Here is a 22,110-nt window from a genome sequence, read left to right on the forward strand (position 1 = left end):
TGTTGAAGCTGTATGAAGTTAAGGCATCAGAGAGTTGCTCGTTGGCAGACAAACTGAAGGAGGAGATGGACGGTGCAGAATGTGCAGCTGCTTGTGACAGAGAGGCATTGTAGGAGTCCGTGCAATAAGGGAGTGTGCAGCCAAACAGTGAGTGACCATCATAGTCATTTTTCCTGTGGTTGCAAGACCCCGTTGGACTTTGTTAATGTGGAATGCTGCAAGTCCGATTCACTGAGTTTTTGGCAAATGGCAGGGGAGTTGTGTGGCCTCGGTCGAAGCAAGGATTAGGCCTCAAGCCGCAGTTGCATGTTTACAGCCAACCAGGAGAGAGGCATTGGAATCTGGGCACCAGTGCCAGTGTAGTGCATCATGGTATTGAAGCCGGAGTCCAGTCTACTCCCAGGTGTTTGCACAACAGAGGACAAAAACTATATTGTGTTCGACTGCAGACTGCTGCAACATTCATGGACCCAGGGTCTTGGAGTATATTTTTTGTATCACTGTATTTTACTGATAACTTATATGTGCTTGCTGTCTTATTTGTGCAGTATGTGCCTTGTATGACTGCTGGTGCTATGTTTTGCCCTTTGCCCCTGGAGCAATGCTGTTTTGTTTGGCTGTACTCATGCATGGTTCACTGCTGACTATGAGGCATTTGCTGCCCCGATACATGCAAGGTTTGAAGGTTATTTTACAGAGACTCTTAAAACTGTGGGACTCTTAAAACAAAAGAGGGGTCTGGGCAGTCCATACTGAGAGTAGAAGCAAGAAAAAAGAGAAACTTTCTGATCAAATCTAAAGTTTTGAGAAAGTAACTGGAAGAGCAATAAATCAAACCATATGAAAATATTGAAAAAAAGGTCGCCAGGTTTCTTCAAATTAAAAGGATGTATCAAACGTCTGACTTCTTAATTTCTCTAAACTTAGACAGGACATGATGGAGATAAGCCAATGAATAACAGTAGGTGGATTAGGGTCCTTCCATTTAAGCAAAATGGCTCTCCTAGCCAATAAAGTTGTAAAAGCTATCATCCGTTGTGCAGAAACAGGAATATATCCTGCCTCCAGTGGAGTGATTCCAAAAATTGCTGTAAATAAATTCGGTTGTAGGTCCAAATTCAAGACTTTTGATAAAGTTTTAAAGACACCTTTCCAAAAATTATATATCTTGATACAAGACCAAAACATATGAGTTAAGGTAGCCACCTCAATATTACATCTGTCACAAATAGGATTAATATTGGAAAAAATACGGGCTAATTTATCCTTTGACAAATGTACCCGATGTACTACCTTGAATTGTATCAAGGAATAACAGTCACAACTGAAGTATTTACCAAATGAAAAATGTTATCCCATTGATTATCTGAAAGTGACTCTCAAAATTCCAATTCACGCGCTCCTTTAATTTTATCGTTAGATACCATTCGCAAATGCAATAACCATTTATAAGTTATAACTATCAGTCCTTTTTGAAGTGGTTTAACCTGAAAAAGAGTATCATATTGGGTGAATAAGCAGAGGGAAAATTTGGAAGCAAACTACGTAAAAAGTTCCTAATTTGTAATTATCTAAAAAAGTGTGCATTAGATAAGTCATATTTGTCCACTAAGTGAGTGAAAGACATTAAACAATCCCCCGTAAACAAGCCTAAAAAATTATTATTCCTTTGGTTTTCCAAATTAAGAAGGTCTGATTGGAAATTGATGGTTTAAAAACAATTAAGATGGATTTTACTAGAAAGAACAAAGTTATTAAACTCAAAAAATGTATGAAACTGAAACCAAATTCTTAACGTATGTTTAATAATGGGATTGAGGTCTCGATTACCAATCTTAGAAAGCAAAAAAGGAAGAGGAGCTCCCAGTAAAGAGGCCAAGGAATACCTCTTCACCGAGTTTTTCTCCAAATCCACCCATAAAGGAGAGTCATGTATATCTGAATAATGAATCCAAAATGAAATACATCAAATATTAATTGCCCAGTAATACATTCTAAAATTTGGCAAAGCCATACCAGAATCCTTTTTTAATTTCTGCAATAGAGGTTTACTCAATGTAGGATTTTTATTATTCCAAATGTAAGGTAAAATTTTAGAGTCTATTCTATCAAAATACAATTTAGTAACAAAGGAAAGGATTGCTTGGAATACATATAAAAACCAGTAACACTATCATTTTAATAGCATTAATTCAACCAATTAATGATAATGTCATAGGAGACCATTTAGAAAGTATTTGTTGCATGTATTCAATTAATGGAAGAAAGTTACAGGTCCTTAAAATTTTTGTTAATTTTAATACCAAGATAAGTAAAGTTATTTTTAGCAATGTAAAAAGGAATTTGATCATATTGATCCAAGTAGTTATTAATAGGAAGTAACTCACTATTGTGCAAATTTAATTTATATCCAGAAAAACTACTAAATTCAGAATATATAGTTAACATAGAAAAAATAGATTTCTTAAGAACTGAAATATAAACTAACAAGTCATCTGCATACAACAAAACCTTATGCACTTTATCTCCTCTCTTAATACCTTGAACAATGTTGGAGTCCCGAAGAGCAATAGCAAGAGGTTCTAAAGCCAAGTTGAGTAACAGTGGACTAAGAGGACAACCCTGCCAGGTACCTCTGTATAGCCTAAAATAAGGAGATTTTTGATTGTTAGTTAGAACTGTTGCCATAAGAGCTTGATAGATCAGCTTAATCTAGGAAATAAAACCTGGACCAAAATTAAATCTTTCTAAAGCCTCAAATAAATAAGACCATTCTACCCTATCAAAGGCCTTCTCTACATCAAGGGAAACAACACATTTGGTTTCTTTCGATGGAGAGGAATGAACAATGTTCAGTAATCTCTGAAAATTAAAATACGAATATCTATTCTTAATAAATCCAGTTTGATCCTTAGAAATAACCTTAGATAAAATATTCTCGAGCCTGTTAGCCAAAATCTAAGAAAGAATTTTAGAATCCATTTTTAATAAGGAAATTGGTCTGTAAGAGGCATATTCAGATAAATCTCCTTTTTTGGGAATTAATAAAAATGATGCCTCATAGAAAGTTTTTGGGAGGGTCCCAGAAGATATAGAATCAGTGAAAATTTGGCATAAATGAGGTATAAGTATTTCAGTAAACGTCTTAAAAAATTCTACTGTAAATCCATCCGGTCCTGGAGATTTACCTGATTGGAAAGAGGATATAGCCCTTGCTATTCCCTCTTGTTTAATAGGTGCATCTAATGTATTCATACCTTCAATAGAAATTTTGGGTATATTCAATCCTTGAAGAATCTATTCATAAAAGTAGTGTTGTCTGAAAAATCAGATTTACAAAGGTTAGAGTAAAAATCCAAAAATACCTTATTAATTTCCTGACAATCTGATGTTTCAGTTCTATCAGCTCTTCGTATTTTCAAAATCTGCCTTCTAGCCATAGTTGCTTTAAGTTGACCGGTCAACAATTTGCCTGACTTATCTCCATGTATATAAAATTGACTTTTAGATTTCAAAAGTTGCTGCTCAATGGGAAAAGTCAAAAGCAGATCATGCTGTGTTTGAAATTCCACCCTTTCCTTACATAGATCTTCACTAGGTGTTACTTTATCTATTTTTTTAATTCTGTTAGTAATCACTAAAAGCTCCACTTTAGTTTTCCTTCTTAAAGCTACTGAATATGAGATTATCTGTCCCCAAGAAAAGATTTCATCACATCCCAAATAACCAAATTTGATATGTCCTCAGTTGTATTTAATTCAAAAAATAGAGAAATTTGCTCTTTAATAAAACTTACAAAGGCTGCATCATGCAGCAGTGTAGCATTAAATCTCCACTGAGATGCATTCCATATATTATCAGGGAACTTCAATTTTAGTTTCGTGGGTGTATGATCCAACAACGGAATCGCGTCACCAATAACGTATCCAACAAAAAATAATCAATTCTTGAATATTTATGATGTACATGTGGAGAAAAAAGAAAAATCTTTATCTTTAGGATGGAGAAATCTCCAAATATTGACCAAACCATATCCTAGTAAAAAAAGAATTAATACAGGTCGGAGCCTTATTAGGAAGCCACGGATTGGTTGATGACCTTTCAATCGAAGGATTGAGACAACAGTTTAAGTCACCGCTCATGATCAACTTATACTCATTTAAATTAGGCAATGCAGAAATTAACCTTTTAAAAAATTCAGAGCTATCTACATTAGGTGCATATACACATGCCAAAGCCACTTTTTGACCACATAACAAACCAGTAACAATTAAGTATCTTCCAACTGAATCAGTGACAGTATTAAAATGTACTAAAGGGATTTTTAAATTGATAAAAATAGATACCCCTCTAATTTTAGTTACTGATGAAGAATGAAACTGAGAGTCCCCCCAAAATTTAATAAAATGGTTTTCATCCTCTCTACGGATATGGGTCTCTTGAACAAAAATAGTATCAGCTTGGAGTGTTTTTAATTTCTTAAAGATCTTTCTACACTTAATAGGTTTGTTCAACCCATTCAGGTTCCAAGAGATTATATTAATTTTATTAAAATCCATAATAAGGCTTTAATATAAGACTTTATAAAATAAGTTAGTGCACCGGCACAGACCAAACCCGCAGGGAAGAACAAATTATAGATTTGACCAGAGAGAAAAAAATCAACATGAAAAATCAACAGTCCCTCTCAGGACTGCCCAGTCGAAAAAACCTAAACTAATAGCCCCACCTCAAAGCCCGAAAACCATCCAATAGGCGGACAGCATGCTAAACTAAAATCCCTAAGCCCCTGTTTCCAATACACACTCTTTTTAAAAAATTATACGTTGACACCACTGACTAAAGACACAACAACAGATACATAAAGATATAAACAAATTCTAAATATTTTGATAATGTGTCTGACAGGTTAAATGTAGTTAACAGTGGCAATCTTAAATTCATTTAATAAAAATTGATCATATATTCAAAGAATGAATTTATATATATTCATATATATCCAACCAAATAATATGTTACGACTAGTGTTAACCTCTTATAGATTCTAAAGAAAAAAATAAAACAAAACGACGTCTGGGCAGACATAGAACGTAGATTGAACTTTTAACGATCCAGCTACAAATGACTGCCAACTAAGGATTAAGTGTTTACGTTGCTTACAAGACAGACTTATACTCCTTTATAAATTTCCAAGCATCTTCTGAGGAGTCAAACCGTTTTGGATGAGCGTTAGGTGAGGAGACTCTCAAAAGAGTTGGATAACGCAAAGAGGGATGACAGTTCTTCTTATAAAGTTCAGTCATCGCTTGCCAATATTTAATTTGTTCTGCATAAACCTCAGGGGCAAAATCTTCAACTATATGTATCTCTATTCCATTATAAATTAGATTCACCTGCTTCCTAGCATCTCGAAGAATTGCTTCTTTAGTAGCAAAGTAATGCAAACATAAAATCACCGGGTGAGGTTTAATCTCCACTAAAGGATTCGGGTGGGGGATTTGGTGAACTCTATCTATCATTGGAGGAGCTTCGAGTATCTCACTAAAAAGTGAGTATAGCATATTCATAAAAAACTTTAGTGGCTCACTGGTTTCCATGTTTTCAGACAAACCCAGTATGTGTAAATTCATCCTATGACTTTTGCTTTCCAGATCAATCATTTTCTTCTTAATTCTTAATAATTCTGAAGAAACCTCAACAATTTTCTTTTCCATAGTAGGTAACTTTAATTCTTATTCTTTAATCACTTGTCTCCTGTTCTCTTCCGATTATATTAGTGTCCTTTTTAAGCTTCTGATATTGAAATTCCAGATTCCTCAAAGATTCCTGGACAGCAGAGACAATATTTTCAAGCTTTTCATTAGCATTCATTATCAATCTTAGTGTCCACCATTCCAATCTTGGTGTTAATATCTTGCATCAAACAAAACATTCTTTCTGAAGTAGAGACTTCCTCTGCCTCCTTTGTTTGTTCAGTTTCAGAAACAATTTTGGAACCTCTTAATTCAATTCTAGTTTGGGTTCCAGCCATTGTAATTACATTGTAAATCCTTCACCAAAAGTAATAGATCTTCAAAGCTTAAAAAAAACTAGCAGTGGAAAGTAAGTTGTAAAAGGAAGGAGTAGCACCAACATGCGTCTTACTCCATGGGCTGCCGAAAAGAGACTCCTTGGCGTATTTACAAAGGAAATGAAATTTGAAGAAAACTGAAGAGACTGGGGAAGAAGCTGTTGGCTCACAAATAAGAAAAGCTTGTAGACAGTGCAAGAGAGAGGATAGGTAGATGATAGAGAAGGAACGCACTTAAACCGAAGGTTTGAGATATACTTTAACACAAGGAGTACTGTGAACAAAGTGGATGAACTTAGAGCGTGGATCAGTACTTGGAGATATGATATGGTGGCCATTACAAAGATTTGGATGGCTCAGAGACAGGAATGGTTACTTCAAGTGCTGGATTTTAGATGCATCAGAAAGGTCAGGGAGGGAGGCAAAAGAGATGGGGGTGTGGCACTGTTGATCAGAGATAGTGTCACAGTTATAGTAAAGGTGTACACCATGGAGGGATTGTCACCAGAGTCTCTTTGGGTGGAGATTAGGAGCAGGAAGGGGTCAATAACTTTACTGGATTTTTTTATAGGCCGCCCAATAGTAACAGGGATATCAAGAAGCAGATAGGGAAACAGATCCTGGAAAGGTGTAATAATAACAGAGTTGTCTTGATGGGAGATTTTAATTTCCCAAGTATCAATTGGCATCTTCCTAGAGCGAAGGGTTTAGATGGGGTGGAGTTTGTTAGGTGTGTTGAGGAAGGTTTCTTGACACAATATGTAGATAAGTCTACAAGAGGAGAGGCTGTACATGATTTGGTATTGGGAAATGAACCTGGTCAGGTGTCAGATCTCTCAGTGGGAGTGCATTTTGGAGATAGTGATCATAATTCTATCTCCTTTACAATAGCATTGGTGAGAGATAGGAACGGACAAGTTAGAAAAGCATTTAATTGGAGTAAGGGGAATTATAAGGATTCAGGCAGGAACTTGGAAGCTTATATTGGGAACAGATGCTCTTAGAGAAAGTAATGGAAGAAATGTGGTGAATGTTTAGGGGATATTTGTGTAGAGTTCTGCATAGGTATGTTCCAATGAGACAGGGAAGTTATGGTAGGGTACAGGAACTGTGGTGTACAAAGGCTATAGTGAATCTAGTCAAGAAGAAAAGAAAAGCTTACAAAAGGTTCAGAGAGCTAGGTAATGTTAGAGATCTAAAAAATTATAAGGCTAACATGAAGGAGCTTAAGACGGAAATTAGGAGAGCCAGAAGGAGCCATGAGAAGGCCTTGGCGGGCAGGATTAAGGAAAACTCCAAGGCATTCTACAAGTATGTGAAGAGCAAGAGGATAAGATGTGAAAGAATAGGACTTACCAAGTGTGACAGTAGGGAAGCAAGTGTGGAACTGGAGGAAATAGCAGAGGTACTTAATGAATATTTTACTTCAGTATTCACTATGGAAAAGGAACTTGGTGATTGTATAGTAATGACTTGCAATGAACTGAAAAGTTTGAGTATTGTTATGATCCCAGCCCCCTCCCTTGTGAGAATCACAAGAGCACCCGTCGAAGGGGGGGGGGTCAGTAGACCCAGTCGGAGAGAGAGAGAGAGAGAGAGAGATGTGCCAAATTGCAGGTATCACCAGGGATAGAGAATAAAGACAACAGTAACTATTGTCTCATGGAGACCACGGGAAAAGCCCTCGGGCAAGGTGGGCTGGTTGAGAGAGAGATTGCATCATCACAACCTGATTGACACCTGCGACCCCGTGAGGAAGTATAAAGGAGAGTCTCAGGGGGACAGCCCCCTCAGACGCACCAAGAAGACACGAGAGAGTGTTCCCGCAGCAGCGGGAAGCCATTCTGAAGGAAGCCACGTGCGTTAGATTCCGGGATTGGAATCTGTGGCTGGAATCACAGAAAACCGCTTTAACTAACATCGGGGAGAGGAAACCATCGCTCCCCCGATTTCACGGAAGATTCATCGAGACTCGGCAAGTTCTTTCTCTTCTCCCCCAATCTCTCTCTCTCGGTTGCCCCACGTGAAACCCAGTGATTTTCAAAGGGCTGAGGCCGGCAGCCTTCTGAGTGACTTTTATATTTCCAATGGACAATCTATTAACCCCTAGACATCAGCAGAGCTCACTTCTTAATGATGATTATTACTATACCCGTGCTTTAGATTGAGTGTTGACAATGTGCACTATCTGAATGTATGTATTAGCCCTACTTTTGTGTCCCTTTACGAATAAAACATTTGAAAATAGTGACATCAGACTTCAACTGACCTCTCTAACTTTGCTGGTAAGTTCTCCAGTTACGGGGTTCATAACAGTATGTAGATATTAAGAAAGAGGACGTGCTAGAGCTTTAGGAAAACATCAAATTGGATAATTTTCTGAGACAGGATGAGATGTACCCCAGGCTATGGTAGGAGGCAAGGGAGGAGATTGCTGAGCCTCTGGCGATGATCTTTGTATCATCAGTGTGGACGGGAGCGGTTCTGAAGGATTGGAGGGTTACGGATGTTGTTCCCCTATTCAAGAAAGAGAGTAAAGATAGCACAGGACATTATACACCAGTGAGTCTTCAGTTAATCTTATGTTGATGGAGAAGATCCTGAGAGGCAGGATTTATGAACATTTGGAGAGGTGTAATATGATTAGGAATAGTCAGCATGGCTTTGTAAAGGGCAGGTCATGCCTCACAAGCCTGATTGAATTTTTTAAGGATGTGACTAAACACATTGATGAAAGAAGAGCAGTAGATGTAGTCTATATGGATTTCAGTAAGGCATTTAATAAGGTACCCCATGCAAGGCTTATTGAGAAAGTAAGGAGGCATGGGATCCATGGGGAACTTGCTTTATGGATCAAGAACTGTCTTGCCCACAGAAGGCAAAGAGTGGTTGTAGACGAGTCATATTCTGCATGGAGGTCGATCACCAGTGGAGTGCCTTGGGGGTCTGTTCTGGGACCCTTACTCTTCGTGATTTTTATAAATGACCTGGATGAGGAAGTGGAGGGATGGGTTAGTAAGTTTTCTGATGACCCAAAGGTTGGAGCTGTTGTGGATAGTATGGAGGGCTGTCAAAGTTTACAACGGAACATTGATAGGACGCAAAACTGAGCTGAGAAGTGGCAGATTGAGTTCAACCCAGTTAAGTGTGAAGTGGTTCATTTTGGTAGGTCAAATATGATGGCAGAATATAGTATTAATGGTAAGACTCTTGGCAGTGTGGAGGATCAGAAGGATCTTGGGATCCGAGTCCATAGGACGCTCAAAGCAGCTGCGCGGGTTGACTCTGTGTTTTAGATGGTGTATGGTGTATTGCCCTTCATCAATCGTGGAATTGAATTTAGGAGCCGAGAGGAAGTGTTGCAGCTATATATGACCTTGGTCAGACCCCACTTGGAGTACTGTGCTCAGTTCTGTTCGCCTCACTACAGGAAGGATGGGGAAACCATAGAAAGGGTGCAGAGGAGATTTACATAGATGTTGCCTAGATTGGGGAGCATGCCTTATGAAGATGAGTTAAGTGGACTCGACCGTTTCTTCCTGGAGCGAAGGAGGATGAGAGGTGACCTGATAGAGGTGTACAGGACGATGAGAGGGATTGACCGTGTGGAATATCAGAGGCTTTTTCCCAGGGCTGAATTGGCTGCCACAAGAGAGCAAAGGTTTAAGGTGCTGGGGAGTAGGTACAGAGGCAATGTCAGGGATAAGTTTTTTACACAGAAAGTGGTGAGTGCGCTGAATGGGCTGCTGGCAACAGTGGTGGAGGCGGATACGATAGGGTCTTCTCAGAGACTTTTGGATAGGCACATGGAGCTTAGAAAAATAGAGGGCTGTGGGTAACCCTTGTAATTTCTAAGGTAGGGACATGTTTGTGGGCCGAAGGGCCTGTATTGTGCTGTAAGTTTTTTATGTTTCTATGCTACATTAATTCAAAATAAGACAGAAAAATAATAGTTAAATAGCAACTGCAAAACACTTCACGCAATCATCTTTGTTACTGAGATTTGCTGTTCATACAGAAAGACCTCATTCACTTGCCCACAACCAGTTGGGGTGTTCGCATCACCAATGATCTCACTTTAAGGTCTCTTTATCTCGTTATCTCATGTTCTCGTTATTTATTGATTGCTCTTTGGTTATATTTGTATTTTCACAATTTGTTGTCTTCTGTCCTCTGGTTGATCTTTCATTGATCCTATTATTGTTCTTATTCTATTGATTTGTTGAGCTTTCCCACAAGAAAATGAATCTCAGGGTTGTATATGGTGACAGATATGTATATGGATAACAAAATTAACTTTGAACTTTAAACGTCAGGACTTTTCTCTGGCAGTATTATATTATATCCAAGCAATGATGCAGTACAACATTATTTCGTCCTGACAAATATCTGCCTGTATCATCTGTGAAAGGTTAGGTGTTAAAAACTTGCTGCCAAACACTTCCTTCCTGAAAGAGAATTGTGATGTTGTGGTGATGGAAAACGACAGCTGTCCAGTGACTCAAACTTTGTAACATGTTCCTTTGTTGTAAAGCTGTAATGATTTCAATCCACTGAAATAACTTCAAAATGCCTGAACTGAATTGAGGAAGCAACATTTTTTAAATAATATAATGAAGATAAAATTATCCTAGCTAGTCCCCCACCCACATTTCCATTATTGACCATACAACCCCACACCCCACCCACATTTCCATTATTGACCATTCACCCCAACACCCCACCACATTTCCATTATTGACGATTCACCCCCAAACCCCACCACATTTCCATTATTGTCGATTCACCCCCAAACCCAACCCACATTTACATTATTGACCATTCACCCCCGCACCCCACCACATTTCCATTATTGTCGATTCACCCCCAAACCCAACCCACATTTCCATTATTGACCATCCACCCCCACACCCCACCCTCATTTCCATTATTGACCATACAACCCCACACCCCACCCCCATTTCTATTAATGGCAATTCACCCCCACACCACACCCACATTTCCATTATTGACCATCCACCCCACACCCCACCCCCATTTCCATTATTGACGATTCACCCCCACACCCCACCCTCATTTCCATTATTGACCATACAACCCCACACCCCACCCCATTTCCATTATTGACGATTCACCCCCACACCCCACCCCCATTTCCATTATTGACAATTCACCCCCACACCCCACCCTCATTTCCATTATTGACCATCTACCCCCACACCACACCCACATTTCCATTATTGACGATTCACCCCCACACCCCACCCTCATTTCCATTATTGACCATCCACCCCCACACCCCACCACATTTCCATTATTGACCATACAACCCCTCACCTCACCCACATTTCCCCCTCTGACGATTTACCCCCACATCCCACCCTAATTTCCCCCTTTTACATCCCTATGCTCTTTCCTGTCCCTCTGGCCTTCTCTCTAATTCCTTTGTCCTTGCTGATTTCTCCACCTTGATCTCTGTGCAATGCCCCTGCCCATCTTCTCTTCCCCCCAGCTTCCCACTTTGGAGTAACACACAGTGCACTTTCCTCTCCTACCACCCACCCATTGACCCCTCTTCCCAATTATTTCACTCAGCTGGCAGTAATCTGTTTGAGTCACGTTCCCCTGTCAGTCTTCTCTAGACTGATCTTCTCTTCAAAGATCCTCCAAACCCAACTGATTTCCTCATCTCTTACCTTGTCAAGTGGGTTGGTCATAGCAGAAATACTCAACAGGAGGCTAGATAATAACCATTTGTGCAAGGATTGATTCCAGTGATCAATGATACAACCATTTGTGTAGCACACATCTGTCCTAAAGCACATTTCCAAAAGCATTCAGGTATGCACTGATGTAGTTAGCCACTGAGATTCAGACAAGAGCATTATTGATATGTACAGAAAGGAAGGATTTGATCTGAATTTTGTGTTACCAGAATGGAAACCTTCAATCTAAACAAACAATCTGTTCAAGTATGGGGCACTTGTAGAGAAACTTCATTGATTGCTATGGCATTATGAAAGCAATGTCTAATATTCCAGGACGTAATGGGTTAATTTTTATGGTAATCTAGGACGAATAGTGCATCAAGCATGGGTAACTAGAAGATCTAAAGATGGCATTGTATTCAATACAAAATAAAATATGGGTGTTGTCAAAAAGAGTGAACCTGAGGATTGAGAGTATTTAAAAATTCTGCAGAAGGAAGGACTGAGAAATATATAAAGAAAGTGGAAATGGAATCTCACAAGACAAATGAAAGCAGACTGCAGAAGCCTCAATAGGTATAGAAAAAGGAAAAAAAATGACAGGCAAAATATTAATGTGCATCTCTTAAGGACTTAGAAAATGGCAAAGAAATCAAACAAGTTGTTTCTGTTTTGCTTTTATAGAAGAAGACACAATCAGCTTCCTAGAAATAAGGTAGAATAACAGGTTGAGAGTAAATGAGGATCTACAATAAGTTAGTAATAATGTTTTTTAAATATTATTTTTACAAGTTTATAGTCCAGAATATTGAAATTTATCTAGATGCAGTCCCATTTAACAAAGATCCTAAGATCCTCCTGGGGTGAGGGAGGGGTTTCCCTGGGTTGATTCCCAGGGTTGGTGTGGGGGGTGGAGTGGTGCATGATTTCCCTAGGTGGGGTGTATGTTCTATGGGCGAGTTTCCCCTCTGGTTTTGTGGGAGGGGGAAAGTGGGATTTGGGAAGGGGTTCTGTAGGCTGATTACCCAGGTGGGGTTGGGCTCCCTGAAATGAAGAGTATGGTCTTAGCAGGGTCTGTTTGGTGTTGGATATATGAATGTCCAATATTGCTGTATCAAATAAATTTCAATTGGAGTTGGAGCCCCTATGACATCCACTTACCATTATGATTCAGCCTCTTGCAACACCACTCTGTCTGAACAGACTCAACTTCTTTCTATGGTGCAGTTTGAGCATATCCGGTAGACTTTTATGGTCTTTATACATCAATGTGAAGAGCAGGTACTGGTAACTCTCTCCAGGTGTTTGTGGCATACTATATGTCAGGGGTTCTCAATCTTTTTCAGCTCTTGGCCCACTTGTGACTTTCATTTACCCCACCCCATAGTCTCTGTCTCTTGCTGAAGCGTTTTTTTTTTGGTCAACTGTACTAATTATTCTAAAAAACAGTCAATATTTCTGTTTTAACAGGTTATATGTATTATATTGTAAACATAATGTTACAGGTGTATATGAAAAATAAAATTATTCCAAAGCTCTGAATAGGATATGTATTTATAATATATTTTTATAACATTCTTCCAGTCAACAGCAAAAAAGCACTTAATATTGTTACTTTGCATGTTTAGTGAGATCCTTATGACTGATGCAAACTTGCAAGTTTCTCAATGTTTGTTTGCAACTTAGCTAAATATAATCAAAGATCACCTCTTTTCACAACATCAAATTGGTTATGAGCTTTTGATAGCAGGTGAAGACCTTGACTAAAACAACATTCAACCAGATAAGAGTTAAAAAACAACTTGGCTTTCTCGTAGAGCTATATAAACTTATTTTGAATATCACTAGTTATCCAGAAATTTTGCTTGCTGCAATTAAATTACACTTGAGCCGTTACATCTGTTATGATCCCAGCCCCCTCCTTTGTGAGAATCGCAAGAGCACCCGTTGGGGGGGGGGGGGGTCAGTAGACCCTGGAAGTGAGAGAGAGAGAAATGTGCCAAATTGCACGTCCCACCAGGGATACAGAATAAGATGCCAGCAACTATTGTCTCATGGAGACCACGTGAAAAGCCCTCGGGCAAGGTGGGCTGGTTGAGAGAGAGATTGCATCATCACAACCTGATTGACACCTGCGACCCCGTGAGGAAGTATAAAGGAGAGTCTCAGGGGGACAGCCCCTCAGACGCACCAAGAAGACACGAGAGTGTTCCCGCAGCAGCGGGAAGCCATTCTGAAGGAAGCCACGTGCGTTAAATTCCGGGATTGGAATCTGTGGCTGGAATCACAGAAAACCACTTTTAACCAACATTAGGGAGAGGGAACCAACGCTCCCCCGATTTCACGGAAGATTCATCAAGACTCGACAAGTTCTTTCTCTTCTCCCCCCATCTCTCTCTCTCGGTCGCCCCACGTGAAACCCAGCGATTTTCAAAGGGCTGAGGCCTGCAGACTTTGAGTGACTTTTATATTTCCAGCGGACAATCTATTAACCCCTAGACACCAGCAGAGCTCACTTCTTAATGATGATTATTAATATACCCGCGCTTTAGATTGAGTGTTGACAATGTGCACTATCTGAATGTATGTATTAACCCTACTTTTGTGTCCCTTTACGAATAAAACGTTTGAAAATAGTGACATCAGACTTCAACGGACCTCTCTATCTTTGCTGGTAAGTTCTCCAGTTACGGGATTCGTAACACGTCTCTCTGCAGCTCAATGAGACATTTTTGCAATGGTGTCAACATCATTCACATTCACCCTAAAGTGATCCAACACCCAATCTGGTAAGTGCATCTCCAGCAGGTCTCCGAACTGAAATTCCATATCAGTGTATAGTTGTTTCAAATGATCAAGAGATACAATCAAATCATCAGCTTGCAATTCTACTGTAAGTGTGGCCAGTGAAGGTAATTGCATAAAATCAGACATCCAATGTTGCTGCTGAAAAGTTCTGAGTTTTTCAAAGGAGCTCAGCAGGTTACCCTTCAGGGTGTGAGTGGAGATTTGTGTGTGGTCAAACAGGAGCAGAAGTAACGACTGATCCCACCCTCCTCATGCACACAAAGCTGTTCTGGTCCCTCGTTTGCATCATCATCCCATTCATTTCATTAAAAAGACTCATTTCTTTTCTCGCTATATATTTTAAAATATTTCATTAAAACAGTAAACTTATCATGGCCCATTCAGAAATCCCTGTGGCTCCAGTTTCTTGTTTATTACGTGTGCCCGCCCCCCCCCCCCAGGGGGTGGAGTATGTACCCGCATTGAGAACCACTGGTATAGGTGAATTTGAAAGAATTTGCATAAACTGTTGTTTGCGGGATGGTGAATGAACATTAAAGAGAGCTGTGAACTTCTGATTGGACACTGCATGAATAAAAATGTGTTATTTGAGGACTGGCTGACAGGCTTATTTGGGGAATAAATATATAAATTTATAAAAATCTCGTTTTGGGCAATGCATTACTAAAACAGTTGTTTGTGATGTGCAAGAATAAAAGACAAATAAACTGCTGTTTGGGAATGTGTGAATAAAAGATTCAGACAAGCTGTTGTTCAGAAATGTGTGAATACAGAACATACACCAAAACTTTCTTACTCACACCTGCTTTTCATTGGAATAAAAGCAATGCATTGTCAAATTTAAAACTTGTGAAGTAAACTCTCCAATTTTAAGCCGTATGTCACCAAATATTACCCTGAGATTTATTTTCTTGCAGGTATTCACAGTAAATACTAAGAAACACAAAAGAATTAATGAAAAACTAAACACAAACAAAATCTGACAAGTAACCAAGATACAATAAATAATAATAACAATAATATAAATATATAACTTTGAGAACATGAAACGTAGGGTCCTTGAAAGTGAATCCATCAGTTTGGATCAGTGATCTGTAGAGTGTTGTGGTGAGACAAGTTGCCACACTGATTCAGGAGTCTGATGGTTGACGGGTAATATCTGTTCCTGAAGGGTAATAACGGTTCCTGAAGGGTAATAACGGTTTCTGAATGTTAATAACTGTTCCTGATGGGTAATAACTGTTTCTGAGCCTCAGGCTCCTGCACCTTTTCCCAATGGTAGGACAAGAAAAAAGAATGGCCTTGGGAATCCTTGATGATAGATACCGCTTTCTTGTGGCAGCACTCTTTGTAGATATGCTCAATGGTGGGGAGGGCTTTTCTTGTGATGAACTGCACTACATCTGAAGCTGTGCTCTCTGGTCCTAGACTCACCCATGATAGGAAACATTTCTTCTATCCAAGCCTTTCAATATTATATAGGTTTCAATGAGATCCTCCCTCAGATATGACAGGTAAAATTCCCCGTTAAAGAAATCGTGCTGACTTTAGCCTTTTTCATGTGCCTCCAAGTACGCAGAAATCTCATAGTAATAATAGACTCCCAAAATCTTTCCAACCAATGAAGTCAGGCTAACTGGTCTATAATTTCCTTTCTTCTGTCTACCTCCCTTCTTAAAGAGTGGAATGACATTTGCAATTTTCCAATCCTCCTGAAAAATTTCAGAACTTGATGATTCTTGATATATCATTACAAATACTTCACAATATCTATAGCTACTTTTCTCAGAACCCTGGGGTGTAGTCCGTCTGGTCAAGGTGATCTGTCTACCTTCACAATGTTCAGATTCCCAAGTACTTTCTCTGTAATAATAGCAACTACACTCACTTCTTCCCTGACACCCTTGAATTTCTAGCTTACTGCTACGGTCTTCCACAGTGGACTAATACAAAATACTTATTAAGTCCGTCTGCCATTTCTTTGTCCCCCATTACTACCTCTATTTTCCAGTGGTAAAATATTCACTCTTAACTGTCTTTTTATTTTTACATATCTGAAAAAAAACTTTGTTTTTTAAATATTATTGGTTAGCTTACTTTCATAGTTCATCTTTTCTTTCCTTATGGGTTTTTGAGTTGCCTTCTGTTGGTTTTTAAAAAGTTTCCAATTCTCTAACTTACCACTATTTTTTTTTGCTTTATTATATGTCCTCTCTTTTAATTTTTTGTTGTCTTTGACTTCCTTTGTCAGCCACAGTTGCATCATCCTCCCTTTAGAATATTTCTTTGTCTTAGGGATGTGTCTATCCTGCACCTTCTGAATTGCTCCCAGAAACTCCAGTCATTGCTGTTCTGCTGTCATCCCTGTCATCCCTTTGCAATCTACTTTGGACAGCTCCCCTCACATGCCTTTGTAATTCCCTTTACTCCTTGGTAATACTGATACATCTGACTTTAGCTTCTCCCTCTCAAACTGCAGGATGAATTCTATCATATCATGATCACTGACTTCTAAGAGTTCCTTTACCTTAAGGTCCCAAACCAAATTTGTTTTATTTCACAACACCCAAACCAGAATTCCATTTTCCTTAGTGGGCACAACCATAAGCTGTTCTGAAAAGGCATTTCATACAAACACCTTCTCTAAGGATCCAGCACAAATTAGATTTTCTCAAAATACCTGCAAATTGAAATTCTCCATGATTATTGTCACATTGCCCTTTTTACAATTCCTGTCCATATCCCATTATAATTTGTATCCTACTGTTTGAAAGCCTGTCAACGAGGCATAGAACACTATAACATAGAAGCAGGCTCTTTGGGCCATCTGGGCTATGCCAAACCATTAATCTGCATAGTCCTATTGACCTGCACCTGGACTGTAGCCTTTTATCGATGTACCTATCCAAATTTGTCTCAAGTATTGAAATTGACCCTGAATTCACCACTTGCACTGGCAACTCATTCCACACTCCCACCATCCTCTGAATGAAGAAATTTCCTGTCATGTTTCTCTTAAATATCTCACCTTCAACCCATGACCACTAGTTGTAGTCTCACCAACCTCTTTGGAAAAAGCCTGCTTACATTTACCCTATGTATTTCCCCCATAATTTTGTAAATCTCTATCAAATCCTCCCCACAACCTTTGACATTCTAGGGAATGAAATCCTAACCAATTCAACATTCCCGATAATTCATGTTCTCAAGACCTGGCATAGTCATTCAAAATTGACCAAAACTGCACACAATACTCCAAATTAAGCCTCAGCAATATCTTATACAACTTCAGCATAACATCCCAACTGTATGTAGGGATGTATTCAGTACATTGAATTATGAAAGTCAATGTGCTAAAAGCTTTCTTTATGACCATATCTACTTGTGACATCACTTTCAAGGAATCTATTTCCAGATCCCTTTGTTCTACCATCCTCCTCAGTACCCTACCCTGGTTGGTCCTCACCTCTTTCTCTAACTACCTTGAATTCTTTGCTAGAGCTGCTGCAGTTTCTGCACTAGCATCTCACAGGATCCAAGGGAACACATTGTCAAGCCCTAGGGATTTATCCACCCTAACTTGCCTCAGCTCCTCCTCTGTAATCTGTATGGGACCCATAACCTCACTGCTGCTTTGCGTCACACCTGTAGACTCTGTATCCATCTCCAGAATAAATCTAGATACAAAAAAATTCCATTTCGAAATCTCCCCCATCTCTTTCAGTTTCACACATAGATTATCACTCTGACTTCCAGAGAACCAATTTTGCCTCTAGCTATCCAGTTGTTCTTAAAGTATCTGTAGAATCCCTTACGATTCCCTTTCACATCTGCTAGAGGAACCTCATGCCACCTTTTAGCCTTCAAGTGTTCTTTTGCATTTCTTATACCCCATAAGCACCTCATTTGTTCCAACCTGCCTATGCTTGTTATGCACCTCCTGCTTCGTAACCGGGTCTTCAATATCTCTTGAAAACCAAGGTTCCCTGAGCCTTTTATTTTAGGGTTTTATTCTGATGGGTACATTCAAACTCTCTTCTCAAACTTTCACTTTTGAAGGCCTCCCACTTACCAAGTACACCTTTTCCAGAAAACAAACTGCCCCAATCTACACTTGCCAGATCCTTTCTGATACCCTCAAAACTGACCTTCCTCCAACTTAGAATCTCACCCCAAGGATCATGACACTAATGGCACTATAATCACTAGATGCGAAGTGCTCCCCTACACCAGCTTCTGTCATCTGCTCTGTCTCTTTCCCTGATTACAATGCACACTGCATCCACAAAGCAGACAGCATTATGAAGGACCCCATGCACTCCTCATACAAACTCTTCTCCCTCCTGCTGTCTGGGAAAAAGCACCAAAGAATTTGGGCTCTCACGACCAGGCTTTGTAATAGTTTCTTCCCCCAAGCTATCAGACTCCTCAATACCTGAAGCCTGGACTGACACCTTACTGCCCTATTGTCTTGTTCATTATTTATTGTAATGCCTGCACTGTTTTGTGCACTTTATGCAGTCCTGGGTAGGTCTGTAATCTAGTGTAGTTTTTTATTGTGTTGTTTTTTACGTGGTTCAGTCTAGTTTTTGTACTGTGTCATGTAACACCATGGTCCTGAAAAAACGTTGTCTCATTTTTACTATGTACTGTACCAGCAGTTATAGTCAAAATGACAATAAAAGTGACTTGACTTGACTTTACTAATAGGATAGTATGACACTCTCTCTCATTTGGACTTCTATGCACTGATGAAGGAAACTTTACTGAATGCATTTGACAAACTATTTCCCATCCAACCCTTTTACATTATGGGAGTCAATATATCAAAAGTTATAATGACCTATCACAACTTTATGTGTCTTGCAAACATCTGCAATCTCTCTACAGATTTGTCCTGCTAAATCCTGCGGACTTTTGGATAGCTAATAACATAATGCCATTAACATGGTCATATCTTTCTTATTCCTCAGTTCTACTCATAAAACCTCACTAGTCGAGCTCCCCCATCCGTCTAGGCTGAGCACTGCTGTGATATTTTCCCTGACTAGTAATGCCACCCCTCCCCCTTTAATCCTTCCCACTCTATCATGCCTAAAACAAAGGAAGCCCAGAACACTGAACTGCCAATCCTTCCTCTCCTGCAAGCAAGTCTCACTAATGGCTACATGTCATAATTCTACATGCTTATCCGAGCCCTAAGCTCATTCAGCTCTTACGATACTGCATGCATTGAAATACTTGATGCTCAGAACATTAGTCCCACCATGCTCAGTCTTTTGATTCCAGACTTATATGTAGGCTTAACAACAACTTCAATCCATTACCAGTTCTGGCGCTCTGTCTCCCATCACTTGCATCTCACCTTTAAACTTAGTCTTCCTTCAGTCCGGATGCAAACCATCCTGTCTGTACAGGTCCCAGCTTCCCTGGAAAAGAGCCCAATGATCCGAAATCTGGAGCCCTCCCTCCTGCACCACCTCATTAGCCATCTGTTAAACTGTAGTATCTTCCTTCTTCTGGCCTCACTAGTAAAACTCACAGGTACCAATCCTGAGATCTCAACCCTACTCGTCCTGTCCTTCAACTTAGCACCTAACTCCCTGAACTCATTACCCATCCTACCCATGTCATTGGTACCAACATAGACCACAACTTCTAGCTGCTCACCCTCCCACTTAAGAATACTGTGGAATCAGTCAAAGATGTTGCTGGCCCTGTTGCATCACTGTATGATGCTAGTGTTGTGTTGTCCTATCAGATTGAAGACATTTCTGAAAACTTAATAGACTTTATGTCTAAAATAGTGACTACTCCAGTCAAAATGTACTCCTAGCTGCAATAAGAACGTCCAGTTATCATGTACTTTCATAGTTACCATTATGGATGTACTTGAGCATTTATACCGATCTGAAAAAGTTTCTTTTTCTATGAAATCTGGCCACTGCCTCAAAGGTGCACTTTGACTTGAGAGCATTTAAATGTACTATTGTTTTCAAAGCTAGGTTACACCATGGATTCAAAGGTGATCTCAGGTTATCCTGCTGGCAACTGCGGGTGAAGGAATACAGAGCTGAGTACTGATGATGGATTATCTGGACACTCCACATGAGACTACTCCGGACAGCATAATATCCTTTACTGTCTGAATTGGAACTAGGACAAGCAGATCTCCAGTGTAATTGTTAACCTGGGATGAGGAAGGTGTAAGCTTTAAATGCAAGTAATGTTTATACACACTGGAAGTGCATAATTGATTGTTCTCCTCCCAAGCTAGCAGGTGCCATGGTGCATTTGGGTCCTTAAGCTGACTGTTTTGTTGTTTGGCAGACAGCATTTTTGAGCTGCAGTTTTTTGTAGATATTTGCACTCAGCACGACACATCAAAATAAATGAACTTTCTAACCTCCACCTGGAAGCACATTAAGATATAAAACAAATCCCACACATTTATTTGCATGACAAGTGTCCATGATTGTGTGGTGGTGAAGTGAAAGTAACATAAATTTCTTTGCTGCATCTCCATACAGAAGAAGGAAAGAAATTCCAGAGTCAACTCCACAGCCAGAAGCGATGCAGGAACGAACATAAATTTAAAAACTGTGTAAGCTAGAAATCTAAAATAACAACAACCATTTCAGACAGAATGTTTGGGGAACAGAAACAGAACTAAGGTTTCAGGTTGGAGAGATGCAGAAGCCACCTGTTACAGTAACAGGGAGTCCCAAAGACCACCACTCACACATCACTACCTGGAAAGATCAGCTGGGTCAGAGAGGAGTGCCTCCTTAGAGCAGGCATTGTGCACTGTGGTCATTTTTGAACAACATACACAAAAAACTGGTGGACAAACTCAACAAATCAGGCAGCATCTATGAAGGGAAATGAACAGTTGACATTTCAGAGTGATACTCCCCCCATCAGGACTTTGTGTCTATGGTTATTATTAATCTCTTTGTGCAGCTAATGCTGAATAACAACAATATGATAATTATGGATTCTGCTGAAGCTTTGCATTCCTCAGTTCCTTATTCTCATCTGATCATGGTAAGTCAGTGGAATATGTTGGAGTGTTTCTGTGGCTGTTGCTGCAAAGCAAAGGTGAATGTATTTGTAAATCTGTGCAGCTTTCACCCTATTGCCATTTGCAGAGAGAACAAACATCCATTTTTGTGTGATGCTTGTCCATTTTTCAGATATGTAAGCCCGACTATATGTGGGCTATCTCGGGTATGGGACATGTGACCAAGTGGAGTTAAACTTCTTTAAATGTGTCATCAGCAAGCAACACATGCTGACTTAGACCATGATAGACTAGCAATATAATTGTTTATATAATGTGAACAGCTCAAAGGCTTATAATGTTAATATCCTGTACAGACATCAATAGTATAACGGAATGACTTTACAAGTTCAATTTCATTGGCAGAATCACCAGCCACTGGGTTCAGATACCATTTGAAGGAGGAGGGTAATTTCAATTTTGTTGTTACATTACAATGCCAAATATCAAATTTGTTCTTA

This window comes from Hypanus sabinus, chromosome 3 (assembly GCF_030144855.1).
Source record: "Hypanus sabinus isolate sHypSab1 chromosome 3, sHypSab1.hap1, whole genome shotgun sequence".
Lineage (NCBI taxonomy): Eukaryota > Metazoa > Chordata > Chondrichthyes > Myliobatiformes > Dasyatidae > Hypanus > Hypanus sabinus.